This window comes from Macaca thibetana, chromosome 1 (assembly GCF_024542745.1).
Source record: "Macaca thibetana thibetana isolate TM-01 chromosome 1, ASM2454274v1, whole genome shotgun sequence".
In the NCBI taxonomy this organism is placed as follows: domain Eukaryota; kingdom Metazoa; phylum Chordata; class Mammalia; order Primates; family Cercopithecidae; genus Macaca; species Macaca thibetana.
The window spans coordinates 98,891,340-98,905,936 of record NC_065578.1 but is presented as its reverse complement, the minus strand read 5'-3'; the positions used below and the strand labels follow the sequence as shown (position 1 = coordinate 98,905,936).

The window sequence follows — 14,597 nt, the reverse complement described above, 5'->3', positions numbered from 1 at the left end:
AATAGAAAGCAGGAAATAAAGACAACTCTAAAATATTTTTGTGCAACTTGACTGTAAGTGATAGGGAAGATAATTAGCATTTTAGTCCTCTAGTATTCATCAAATGACTGAAACAAAATATATATATTTTAATCTTTATTACAGCCTCAGTAAGTCAACTAACATTACACCATTTTATAGGTGTAAAACAAACTCAGAAATGTTGAGTAACTAGTCCACAATTGCATATATAGTAATAATCAGGAACGTTTGGGCTTTTCAGTCTCTTTGCTTAGGGAAGTTTATCTGTGGCTTCAATTACACAATGTCTATACCAACAAATCTCACATCTATGTCCACAGCCTGGATCTTTCTTGTGTATCTTCCAGGCATTGATCTGATGACCTGTTTGACATCTTTGCTTAGATATTTCTCAGATACTTCAAGTTCTACATATTCTCAATTGTACTTATTGTCTTCCTCCCACGTATTTCTCTCCTCCTCTATCCTGAACTCAGCAAGCAGGTCTTACCAACAATCTATTCATTCAATTCAAAAATAATGTTTTTTTGGATTGAAGCACCTAGTTCTGTGTCCTTCTGTCAAACCTCACTGCTAACCTGCTAGTTCAGGCCAGCATCATCTCTTACCAGGCACATTGATTAGCCTTTGCTGCACAACACAAATCTCCCCATAAACTAATGACTTAAAATGGAAATCATTTTGCTTAACTCATAATTCTGTGCATCAGCCAGGCAGTTCTTTGGGTCTGGACTAGCTCGCTAATCTCTGCAGGACTTACTCTTATGTCTACGATTTGCCAATGAGTTGGCCGGTGGCTTAATAATCTACCATGACCTCACTCGTGTCTATCTAGTGGTGGGCAGGCTGTCAACTGAGGGCCGGATGGCTTCTGGCTAGGGTGCCTAAGTTCTTTTCCATGTGGTTTCTCATCCTTCAGCAGGTTAGCTTGGGCTAATTCACATGGTGGTCTCAGGATTTCAAGTGTGGTAAGAGTGAACAGTGTATGAGTACACTTCAAACCTTTGTGCTGTATTTCTTAATGCCAGCCAGGGACACTGAGTCACTGTGGCAACGCACTGCCAAAGGGTATCAGTAGAGGAATAGAAATATTTTATGACCATTTTTGTAGTCTATTATGCTAGGCCTCTGTAATAACCTAACATTGTTGGTTTCCTTACCACCAGTCTTGCCCTGTCCAATCCATTTTTTCACACAGCAGTCAATGGATAGTCCATCATGTAACCACCCTGCTTAAAATTTCACTGGCATATCACTGCTCTGAGAATAAAGTCCTAACCCTTTAATGTGATTAATATGCTACCCCAGGATTTGTATTCTGTCTACCTCTCTGGCCTTTGATTCTCTCCCTATTATGTTCTTAATTTCTCTTGGTTACTCAAATTGCTAGTTTAATTCTCACCAAGGCAGAAGGGAGCATACCATAGTGAATTCTCATTGGTCTCCTTTTCTCTTTCTATCTGAAAAGCTCTTCATTTTCCTATCTTTCTTCTTTCCCTTTGCCTACCTCACCTATTTATCCCTCAGTATCAGCTAAAGCATCCTTTCCTCAGGCCTCCCTTAAGTGAAGTATAAGTGAACCTTAGCATTTGTACTTCGTTGTAATTACATGTTCAAAATCTGACTTTCCCATGAGACTAAAAGCTTTGTGAGATCAGAGACATTATCTGTTTCACCTAGTACTGAATCTCTGACATGTAACACAGTGCCTACTCTATAATAGGTACTTGATCAATACTGGTTAAAAGAACAGGCACCCCTGGCTCGTCTGAGTTTTGAACTTTTCTTACTATGACACATTGCAATTTAGATTCAATTTGCTGATCTTGTGTCTTTTGCCCATATATTTAATTAATTTTATGTTCATGAACTAAAAATGATTTTAGTAGTAGATATATATATATATATATATATATATATATAAATTCAAATAACTTTCCTTGTTCAGAGGTTAAATGTAAATGATATTTTATGTTAATGAATTTTTCCTGCAGTCTGACCTCCTTAGCAAAAAAATAAGCAGATAATTTAGGGTGAAAGGGTCTGGACTACACAAAAGGACACTCAGGCAATGTTTCAGTGGTTTGAGAGCAGTCCTATCCATGTTTCTTTAGCTGTGGCCTGTTGCCACATGGAAATTTCCTGGTGGGCCACCATGATAAAGATTGGCTAAGGTCTACTCTGTGGAGGCAGGTTTACCCTGGAGGCCATTCTAAAAGTAATGGAAAACCTACTCAGGAAATGTAATTTCAAGGCCTATCTTTTTTGACTTGTGCAATTTTGAAAGTTCAGTCTGTGTCATACACATTTTGTGTCAGATGAAGTTTTCACAGCAAAGCTCATAGTAGTTCTGATAACTGATACTATAAAGAAAAACCAGAAACACAATTTCCAGAAGCTTCTCTGGACACTAGAAAAGACTGTCAAATAAAATAGTTTTCTCAAGTCAAAATGATCATTATTGCCCTTGAAGACTAAATGATGTATTGTTTGAATAAATCTAATGAGTTAGGAACCTATACAGTGGTTTATACCCCTCTTCCCATATACCCTTTACCTTCTGGGATTTCTCAGGTTTCCCATCTATGAAATGGCGGTGTTCATAATGTTATATTTCATGAGTGTAAACAATATAATCTTATACTTCATAAAATTGCTATAGAGCTAGGATGAGCTAATAGGTTTGAAATAACTTTGTATACTATAAAATGCTATTAATTCATCAAACATTCATTAAGTACATATATACCAGACCTTGTGCTAGACCCAAGGGAGGGATATAAAAACAAATTCTTGCTTTGTGATTGAGCTCACAAATGAGGGAAGTGACAGACGAGGGTAAAATCATAATACAGGATAAAGAAAACTGCAGCATCACAGATGGTGTATCAATTGATTCTGTCTAGAGGGTTCACAGAAGAGAAGATACTTAATGTGGACTTGGAACGCTAGATAATATTTCACTAGAGGGAGAAGGCGCAAAGGGCATTCCAGTCAGATATCTACTTATAATCCGTATCAAGAGAGTCACTCCATTTTTGAAAAAATGGTAAGTGGAAGGAAGGTATCCAGAAGGCATGTAAAGGTGATGTAATTGTTTCTTTTCTTTCTTCTACTTCTTTTTTATTTTCTTAGATTGACAGAAGACAAGCTAACTTCATAAAACAAAGTTAGAAACAAAGAAGCATCAAAGACAACTGAACCAGGACAAGAAATGGTGAAAGTGTAGCAGGGAAAACAATCTGTTACTTTATACATACCCTAAAAAATGCATGAAAGTTTGAAACCTCAATGAAACCTCAAGGAAACCCCATGAAAAACAGGATGCTCCTCTTTTAATGATCAAGCAAGTGAATATATCAATTTAGAGATTACGAAAAAATGAAAAGTGACTAACAGTATGTTTGTCAAAGATACATTCAAATGCATTTTACAAAACAACTTCAACAATAGTTCATGAACTAAGCAGGACAATGGGAGAATAAGCTGAGTCCTAGTCAGAATTATTACCAATACTTTGTGTCACAGGTGTAAAGGCCTGTTACTCCTTTATACCACCTCAACTCTTTTGCTAGGTGCTACTGAGATGAGTGAATATTCTGAGTTTATTTTAAAGATAGACATCTGTGCAAGAAAAAGTAGCAAAGCATTTTAAGGGTAAATAATTCAAAACCTCAGGTGGCAACATACACATGTACACGCATACAAACTCATTTCTCACATTCAGAACTATTAAGTTAAAGATCAGACATATGATTTACATTACTGTTGAAGGTGAAAGGGGATGCTATTTATAATTTTCACTGGGGAAACAGGTACAAACCTGGATGGTCCCAGGCAGAATTAGATGTATGGTGACCCTAGTTACAGGAACCACAAAGTTAGACTTTGTTAAACAGAACAAAGCCAATGTTCTTTGTGCTCCTCTAAGGAGCTCCTGGAGCTTTTGGTCTTGACATATAAGAAATTTTGGTATGGGCATAATTTATAATGTAAGTGCTGAAGGGATGGAGTAGGGACCAGTATAATATTGTGGTTAAGAGTATTACTAGCTTCACATCCTGGCTAATGAATTGTGTGATGTTGGACAAGATGCATCTATATGACCAGCTACTGTGTGCCTTAGCTTCTTCATTTGTAAATTGAGAACAATAATTGGTTATAGTGAGAATTAAATGAGTTAATATATGGAAATTGCTTGTAGCGAGGTCTGGCTCACAGCATTATATATTATTATATATTGTCATTTTGTTTAATTATCCCCATTTTATAGATTTCAAAAGAAACACACACACAACCAAAAGAAACAAACAAATTTTATTTTAGGGTTTATCTGATGTCTTTCAGGTTCACTTTAGAATATTCAAGAAGGGATCCAGGCATTAGATTGGGCTGGAAACTTGGTCTCCTACAGAAAGAACTATCTTCCCGGCTTTCTCTGGAAATGAGTGGAGGGAATGAAGAGGTACTATTAGCCCTTATTTTATTGGTTTGGTTTCAAGTCTCTGAGATGTCCAATGTTGATCAGACGTATGGTGGAGGTGCTACTCATATAGATGCATTTTCAAGGCAAGTGAGGTTTAAAAAATACTAAAAACATCTGGAACAACCACAGTGGGGTCCATATTTTTATGTTTACATTTAAGTCTCACATGCCGGAGCTAAAAGTTCTTCATTATTGTAAATAATAAAAATTACAGTTAACATTCCTGAACACTTACTAGGTGCCAGGCCCATCCCTAAGTGTTCATATATGTTAACTCATTTAATGCTTACAACACATACTTGAGGTAAGTACTATTGTTATTACCATTTTGCAGGTGAAGATACTGAGGGACAGAGAGGTTGAGGATTTATTTATCTCTGCATTTTACCAGTGTCATACATACCACACACCTAATATTTCCTGAATCAAATTTTGCATGCAGATTTATTAATATTTTCTAGCAGAAGTCATTTGCATTTTTTTTTTTCAGTGAAAAGAACTTTCGAGAATCTGTTTAGAGGAAAAACATTTACAGCTGCCTTGTTACCCTTGCTTATATTTATATGTGGTGTTTTGATTTCTGCAAGACCATAAGAATTAGTAATCACAAATAACATTTCAAATAACCTTTTAAGTACCATTTTAGGTAAGGATAGAAACATTACATGAGATTTTCAGTTCTGGAAATCAGTCTGACAAATGAATATAGATTGTTTTTAATAAATCATTTATATTTGGCTTAAAAAGCATTATTGTGGATTTTTTTTCTCTAATGATTTGATTCCTAATCGTGTTTACCTCAGGACAATATCATAATTGCTTGTATTTTCCAAACATACACCAGCTGATGAGAGGCAAGGAGGGACATTATTGGACAGTTCTGTAAATGCCAGTAGGCCAGTTTGGGGTTAATGGTGAATCTCTGACTCCTCCACGGAGTGGAAAATCTCTGTGGGAACATCCTTCAGTGGATTGCATGCCAGTGGTAAAATGCGTGAAGCACAGAGGGGAAGCCAAGCAGCGAAAGAGGCAGCAGGAAAGACATAAACAGCAGAGAACATGGGGAATATAACACAGAGTAGCCATTAGAGGAGATTGGTCAGGGAGGCCAAATGAAGATGGTAGTAAATTTTTATCTTCCTCAATAGGCTATTTTGCAGTGGTACTTTGTATATTAAATGATTTGCTGAAAAAGCAGATACCACATTTTGATGTTCTGTGTCGGTTATAGAAAACTATAACACGGGGAAAATATTGTTCCCAAGGATAAGGTAATATCATTGTATGTTTATTTGCTATATTTTAAATTTTAAAGGGCCAGGCTCATGAAATGAATTATGCTTGGATTAAATGCTTTTCTAAATGCCAAAGTGATAATGGCCTATTTCTATTTCTTCCTCATTGTGCCTCAGTTTGATAACAGAAATCTGAACATGACTATAATCTCATCAGACTTGTTTCTTTAATAAAAGATGTTACCCAAAGGATTCATTCATGCAACAAACACTTATGGAGCAGTAACCATGGACATGTAAACAGTCTAGGAGGAGAGAGAAACAGTAAAAAACAATTATACAGATCACCCTAAAATTACAATCATTTCAAATGCCACAAAGAAAAAGAAAAATTAGGGTGTTTCTCAGAGTGTGGTATAGAAGGACCTGATCTAGACAGGTGTGTGTTGGGATAGGAAGGAAGGTAGAGAGAAAGTCTCCCTGAGTAAGTTATACTTAAGGAGATGAAGAATAGTGAGGAATTGGCAGAGTGAAGGCAGTGATGGGAAAAGTCAGGTGCACATGATTGATCTTACTCTATTCTTTATAGTAACTGGTTTTGTGTCTATGAAGTTAGTACAAAAGAAGCTTAGTTAACAATGTCTGGTGTGGCCAGGTGGAAGAATGCAATGGAAATATGAAAACATTACAAAGTGACAATAGGGTACTGGATTGTCACAATGTTTGTCTTCTAAAATACCCTCTTGTATCCTGGCAAACAAAGATGTGTGGTAGAATGATCGAAATAGAGGTGGATAGTTTGCCTACTTTTTGTCTTTGAAGCTTCCAGAAGATGGATGAAGAGTCTGTAAATTTGGAAGAGGCAGAAGATAGCAATGAGGTAATGCTGATTGCTCTCCTCATGGTAGTACAGTTACCACAAGCTAATGTGGACTTCTTGCTGGACAGACTGGGTAATGCATGAAATGCCTTCTAAGGATGTGGATATAAAAAACTCAGATGGCAGACATATAAAAACCCACTTCTAAAGACATTCTGAGGGGAATTCAGTGCTGCTCTCAGAGCAAGCGTTTTACATCTACTCAATTTAAAACTATGTGTTATGGATAATTTTAGATATTTATTTTTTATTTCAATATGAGGAAGAGGAAACTCAAATGACTTTTTCTGTGCTGATGCTGGATTCTGTATATAGCCTCAGAATGAGTCTGACATTAAAAGTAAAAATGAGTTAAATTCTCATATCTTTTTTTTTGGAAAAAACATAACCCAAACCCCAAACTGTGTGGGAGGAAGAGGCAGTGCTCTGTCTGGGAGATCTGAGGGGAAAACTTTCAGAATGCTCACAGCCCACATGATCACATGGTGTAAATTCTTGGGGAGGGAATTCTTTGGCAGCCTAACTATATAATTTTCCTCAGAGCAGAAGACTTTATGTTAAAGTTTTAAAATCACAGTAAGATTTAAAGAATTGCTCTTTAATTAAGAAAATGGCTAGATATTTTCCTATAGTTTCCTTTCAGAAAATAGGTTTCTTAACAATTTAATGCAATGGTTGGAGTAATGACAGAAAAGCACAGACTCACCGCACACTCATTTAGGAACATGTGTGTTTGTTTAGGTGTGAACCCCAATTAGGAATATGCATTAAATTATTCTATTTTCATGCAATTAGGTGGATTAAATGATCAGATCCCACAAGGATAGTTCTGTTAAAATCATGGCTAGATTGACAGTTCTCAAGTTCAGATATCCCCCCTTGAAATTGAAGTAACCAAATGTAATAGTTCCTCTGCCAACTCTTGATTTTTAGTGTGTAAATTATGCATGAATGTTACATTGACTGCCAAGGGTCAATAACAACACATCATCGGGGGCCCAGATGGTTTGAGTTCTGCTGTGTGCCAGCTTGATGCTGAAGGAGATATAAAAAGTTTAATAATGGTCATAGTTAATGTTTATTGAGCATTCTCTATATGTCAAGCAATATTCTAAGTGCTTTCATGTTTTATCTCACTGACTCCTCAAGACAACTCTTTGAAATCTGTGTTATTCTTTTCCCCATTTTACAAATTAGAGAAAAGGAGTGTTGCAAAAATCGGCTGAAGCTTGTAATTGTGCTCAGGCTAGCAAACCACAAATGTGCTATATGAGAAGGGAAAACACACTTTACGGATTCTTTTATTTTCAAGACATACCTAATTAAAAAATTTAACCTAATTTGTCCCCATTCAAGGGTTTATTTTTTCTTAGTTAAACAAAATTTAGTGCTATTAGAAACTAAACTTTATTGGTCAACACTTGTGGAGCAGTCCAGGAGTTTACTTTGTTTTCTTTACTTGATGTTGTGAGTTTGTAAGAAAGTAATACTTTTTGTTTTTCCTTTTCTTATCTCCCATGGTGAGAAATCACAAATAGATTTTCCAAATCCCCTTATAGGCAGATGGTATGCAGCAGCATGTCTCAGATGCATTCGACAGTCAACTCCCTCCATCTTTTGGGGGAGAATTTTGTGCGGTAAATATTTTCCAAAACACACTTTGATAAATGCTACTGTGTGTTTACTACAAGCATATTTTGCCACCTTTTTGTCTCCCAATCACTATAGTCTGCATATCATCTTTAAAGTTTTCATAATTTTGAATCCAGTGGCCTCTTTTCAGATCATGACTTCCCTACAATTGACATTACAGACAATTTCTGACTCCTCTTGGAATGTTTTCCTTTCCTTTCTGGGTTTCCAGAAGACCATTTCTTTCTGGTTTTCTTTCTGCTCCTTTGTCTTCTCTTCTCAGTTTTCTTTATCAACTTGTCTTTATCTAAATCTTAGATGTTAGTGTTCCCCAAGGTTCCATCCTTGACGGTCTTTCTTGTGTCTCAACGTTATATTCCAGTTCCTTCATTAAACTGCCACACTCATTCTTAATTTACGATAGCTTCCCTGATATCTTTAGAAATAATGAATCACTTTTCATTTTCTCTGCCAAAGGCACTATATTTTTCCCATAGTGAAATGCATACCATGTTGCATATGTCTACCTTCTAACTAGCCTCTTTTGTCAAGGTGTGATAGACTCTATTGTAGTTAATGCTAGTTATCAGAAAAAAAGTTTACATCTCACTCATGCAAGAATCTGCCACAGATCTGGGCAACTCTCAAGGATAGCTGTTTACTGATCCGTTCAGTGACTCAGGGATCTAGGCAACTTCAAACTTGAGGCTCTACCTTCTCGATACAAGGACTGTTCTCATATTTCCATGGCAGAAGAAGTAGAAATTGAGTAGGGGCTTCTACTGCTTCAGTGTGGACTGACACAGACATGTGCTATTCACATTTCATTGAGCAGAACTAACGATAAGGTTTTATCTTTTGATAGTAAGATTGAAAGTTTAGTTAGTTATCCATGTGCCCAGGAAAGAAAGAACTTTCGTTGAAAAGCTTAACACAGGGATTGTATCTTAAGTATCTCTATATGCCCAGTACTTGGCACAGAGTTTAACAATAGATGTTCAATAAATGTTTGGTAAATTGAATCTAATCTAGTTCAAACTTGGGTCATTTTACTGATGGAAGAAGTGAAGCCCTTCAAAGAAAAGTGACTTTCCTCAAATTATTCAGATATTTACATGGCTAGAGCAAGAATCTAGGTCTTTTGCTCTTTTTACTATATTAGATATTCATGGAAGAGTTTGTTCTACAAGAATTGTATGATTTTGTTGGGTTGTACATTATTTCCATTAAGGCTATGAGTTTTGTTTGTTGGAATGTTTATTAACTTGCTTTGCATTTTTGCCTACAGAGTTAACAGAGATATGACATGAACATATATTAGAAAAATGATTCACACACAATAGAAAAAGTAAGTATAGATTATCAGCTTGTTGCCAGCAGCACCAATAATTTTTTTTTGGTTACTAAATAGCCCACATAAGTTTGAGCAATATTGTTTCATTTACTAGTGGCATTTAGTTGCATAGCAAATGCTTTTACTGATAGAAAATAAAAGAAGATTGAAGAAAACCACACGGTATTATCAATTATTACCCATTCTTACTTCTTTCTTTACTATAGTTTTTGGAATGGTAATTTAGTGTATTTGCGTAGCAATTTCGAGGCCTATTTTCCCATTTTATCCTTACTAGCTTTTTAGGTAGTAGGTAGGGATTCTCTTAGTGCTGTCTGCGGAAATATTGCAATTCTATGGCTAGTATAATATTTTTTTTGGCAACCTTATTTATTTCAATGCTTGATGGTCTTATTTGCTTCACACCTCAGGGTTCTCCTCAAAACTCCATTGAGGTTCTCTCTTAAGCTGTACCTCTATAGGTAATATTCCACTTGAACATATAAACTTTAATGCAATGTTTCTAAAATAAACTCATAATCTTCTTCCCTGCTCTCAAGCTTCCTTGAACAAATAAACAAACTGGCAGAGACTGTTACTTGTAGCATGTGGCTAATTTCTAGTCAGAGAATATGAACAGAACTTATGAGTATTTCTTCTATGTCTGGCCCATATCATTTTTCTGGTCAACGAACAAACCAATAAACAAGCCAAATACAACAATGAAGATTAAAAAAAAAAAAAGAAAACCCTTCCTAGTTTCCACCCGGCTGGAGAAGACTGTGCCAAGCTTGGAAGCCATATTGTTGAAAGTGGCAGAGCATTTTATCGACTTGAGTTCTTCAGTGACTATGGAGAAGGAGCCCTATTACTCTACTAGACTGTTTGAAGAGCAAGCAATAAACTTATACCATGTTGAGTCATTGTTTGAGTCTATTGTTACCACAGAATACTTTGATACAGAAACCTCAGTTTGTGTATCTGTGAAATGGGAATAATAACTACCTTACTTTGAGAACTAAATGAGATAATATAAACAAAACACTTATTTTAATTCATGACTCATAAAAGAGATATGATAAATTTTAGTCTATTCCCTTCCTTCCTTCTTCATATAGATATGAGAAATACAATCCTTTTAATTCCCTTCAGAAACTTTTGAATCCACTACCAAATATAATCCTTTTAATTCACTTCAGAAACTTCTGAATCCACTACCCCTCTTTCTTGACAGAGAGATAGTGATTATGAGATTGAAACTCTGTACATCTCCCAATGCTGAATGTACACACAGACATGGATCCAAATCCACATTCTCTTCCCTTTCTCCTGTTTCAATACTATTCTTTCTGCTATTTAATATTAGCCAGTATTTATTAAGTAATTAGCATATACCAGGTAATATGCAAAGCTCTGCATGGATTATACAATTAGATCTCATGATGTAGACATTGTTTCATATCCCCATATTTCAGATTAAAGAATTGGGAGGAGAAAAATTAAGCAGTTTGCTCAAAAAGCAAGTAGATCTTCAAACTCTCTCATTCTATTTTCACTTTTTATCTGCATTTAAACGTGAACATATCCCTACAATCTTGAGAAAAACGATTCCGTGAAACTTGACTTCCTTCTTCATTATCTTCACTTTCTGTCTCAACTTCCTGACCTTCACTCTTCAAGCCCTCTGCTCTCACCAATCCAATGGAATGCCTCTGTTTTCTAGTAACACATCCACTGGAGGCTTCCTGGTTTGGATTATCATTCAACCTTTCTGAAATATTTAGTTCTGTACCACTCTCTCTTCCTCAGAACACTAGAGGAGAGTTCGTTACATGCCACACTACTTTTCTAGCCACTCTTTCTCAGTCTAACTTTAGGGACTCTTTCTTCTGACAGTTCCTTGAGTGCTAGTGTCCCTCAGGGTTCTATCCCTAAAATTTTTTTTTTAACATTAAATATTCTGCTTATAATATCTTTTACTCCTACAGTTTCAATTGCTATATATGCTACTCATTCCTAGTCTTTTGAAAATCTCATCTGCACATCTCTTTTGAATTCCATATTCGTTTCATCAATTTCAAGTTGAAATTCTAAATTTAGATCCCACATAAGCACCTCACATTTAAAATATATAAAACTGTACTTATAATTTCTCCCTCTAAAATCTTTCCTTCTAACATTTCTTCCTTTGAACTCCTCTGTCTCAGGAATTTATCTATTTGTCCAAATTAGAAATTGCACATCATCTTGGGATCTGCATTTTCATTCATCTGCTAAATGCAGTCAAGTTCTAAGTCTTGATAATAATGCAAAATTTTATTTCCTAAATATACTTCCTAAATGTACGTGATAGGCTTTTTTTAATCATCATTTACTACCAATTGCCATTATTCATGCCTCCTGTGCATCAAAAGCTGATGCAATATTATTTGCCATTCTCAGAAAATAGCATGCCCTTTCATGCTTTGAGAAATGATGTTGTCTTTTTCTTCCTTTTCTGGTTGGAAAACTCTTTCAATAATCAGCTATATTGTCATTACCAGTGTGAATCTTGGGAAATTTCCTGAGGTCAAGCTGGCTGCTCACCTACCCTCCCTCCTATGCTACTATAGAGTGCCCTGCACTTGGCTCATTTCTTAATATTTATAAAAAGTTTTTAAGTCTTTGCCTGTTAATCTCCCCTTCTAGACTTGTGGCAGTCTTGGGAAAGGAAAGGCTGTTTTTGTGACAGTGAATTGGATCCTTCCTAATTTAAAAATATATCTGCTAAAGAAACAGTTCACTGAATGGTCATTCACCAAATGATCAGATTCACCAAATGTATTAGTTTATCCCAAATAGTTGTAATAGTTAAAGTGATTAGGATGTTTAAATTTGGTCCCCAATGATGAAATATGATTTTCTGGATATTAACTTTTTAAGGTTAAACCCAACCTGAGAACCTGGCAAAAAAAATCTGTAAATGCTAAAGAATCAGTTTTATTTTTAAAATTTCTCAAGGCAAAAGCTGTTTTTCAGCTTTTTTTTTTTCTTTGAGGGGGTTATTTTATATGTAATGGGACTTCTTATCTACCTCAGATATAGTTTCAGTTATCTCTGAATGTCATTTCCTATTTTGGTAAACTTTATGTGTTTTCCTTATTCTTTTGCCACTTCCTCAAAGCAAACCAGCTTTCCTTTTATATCTCTAGTATTTATAGTTTAAGATTAAATTAAACTTTAATTAGGAGATTGAACTTTAAATTTAAATTCACAGCACTAAAATAAATCAGAATTTCAGAATTTTAAATTAAAATTTAATGAAAGAAAAAATTTTAATTAAATAAAATTTAGAATTAAAATTTAAATTCATTCAAAAGAATCAGAATTAGCTTAAACCATCACATCTCACATGAAACTAAAAATGTGGGCTGGGCGCGGTGGCTCAAGCCTGTAATTCCAGCACTTTGGGAGGCCGAGACGTGCGGATCACGAGGTCAGGAGATCGAGACCATCCTGGCGAACACGGTGAAACCCCGTCCCTACTAAAAAATACAAAAAAGTAGCCGGGCAAGGTGGCGGGCGCCTGTAGTCCCAGCTACTCGGGAAGCTGAGGCAGGAGAATGGCGTGAACCCGGGAGGCGGAGCTTGCGGTGAGCCGAGATCGCCCCACTGCACTCCAGCCTGGGTGACAGAGCGAGACTGTCTCAAAAAAAAAAAAAAAAAAAAAAAAAAAAAAAAAAGAAACTAACAATGTGTTTTCTATCAAGGAACAATTAAGGTATCTTGATTTGGTTGGTAGTAATTTGCAAATGATTCTCTATGAAAGCACACACACAAAAAAGAAAAAAAAAATGACCACAATGGACCAAATGAAAAAGATACAAAAAATGGATAAAACATAAATAGATTAAAAATACTGTAAATGAAAACATATGAATGCTAAAAAGTTGACTCAATAAAAAATGACATTTTAAAAGGAATAAAAATCAATATAAATGAGTAATTTCTACGTGAAACTTAAGATTTTACTTATGACATCTGTATTGTTTTATATTCAGTCATCAAATCAAAATATTTCTCTTAAAATGTATAAGATTATTTTTGTTAAGTCACTATGTTTGATGGATTGGTTTTCGGGAAATAAGCCATGTAGTGAACTGATTTTTAGTGATTTTTCCCTGCTTATTTGCCACCAGCAAATTTCCCAAACTCCCAACTTCTCCAATTTCCATAACTTCTTCTGTGAAATTGAAGTTTCTTTTCCCCCTGAGATGATCAGCAGTCTTCTTAAGTGATAGTCATTTATTCTTTTATAACAGGTTTCTTAAGCTTCTCTGGCTTGACCTTTTCTTCCCTCCTAGACCTGGCCCATATCTGCTCTTAGGTGTCTCAGAAATTCTTCAAATTCAGTGTTTCCAAGACTGAATGTAGGTATATGCTTCTCTTCTGGTCCCTGCCATCCCAACTCTTCAAACTTGTTCTTCTTTAGAATTTTTTTTTTTTTTTTTTTTTTTTGACAGAGTCTCGCTTTATTGCCCAGGCTGGAGTACATTGGTACCGTCTCAGCTCATTGCAACCTCTACCTCTGAGTTCAAGAGATTCTCCTGCCTCAGCCTCCTGAGTAGCTGGGACTACAGGCACCTGCAAACATGCCTGGCTAATTTTTCTATTTTTAGTAGAGATGAGATTTCACCATATGGGCAGGCTTGTCTCAAACTCCTGACCTCAAATGATCCACCCATCTTGGCCTCTCAAGTTCTGGGAGTACAGGCCTGAGTCATAGGATTCTCTTTTTAGGATATGGCCACCATCCTTCCAGTAGCATAAGCCAGGAACAAGGAATCAACCCGTCACTAGTTATTCTAGATGTTTTCAAATGTCCATTCATTTCCATTACCCTGCTTCTAGTCCAAGGTACCATTATCTTTTGTTGAAACTCCTATTATAGTCTATTGTCTGCATTTTGGAATTGTGAACATTACATTTTTAAACTTAAAAGCTTAGAACAAAGGCTGTCACCTAGTAAGC

The 14,597-nt window shown here is 35.8% G+C and overlaps 1 long non-coding RNA gene across 1 annotated transcript; it reads left to right on the top strand.

Annotated features, from left to right (window-relative positions):
* Nucleotides 1–4,228: 4,228 nt before the first annotated feature.
* Nucleotides 4,229–10,489, top strand: LOC126947640 (uncharacterized). The gene is made up of 4 exons (XR_007723153.1): nucleotides 4,229–4,486; nucleotides 6,565–6,622; nucleotides 9,543–9,602; nucleotides 10,148–10,489. It is a non-coding gene; the product is annotated as an uncharacterized LOC126947640 (long non-coding RNA).
* Nucleotides 10,490–14,597: the final 4,108 nt, after the last annotated feature.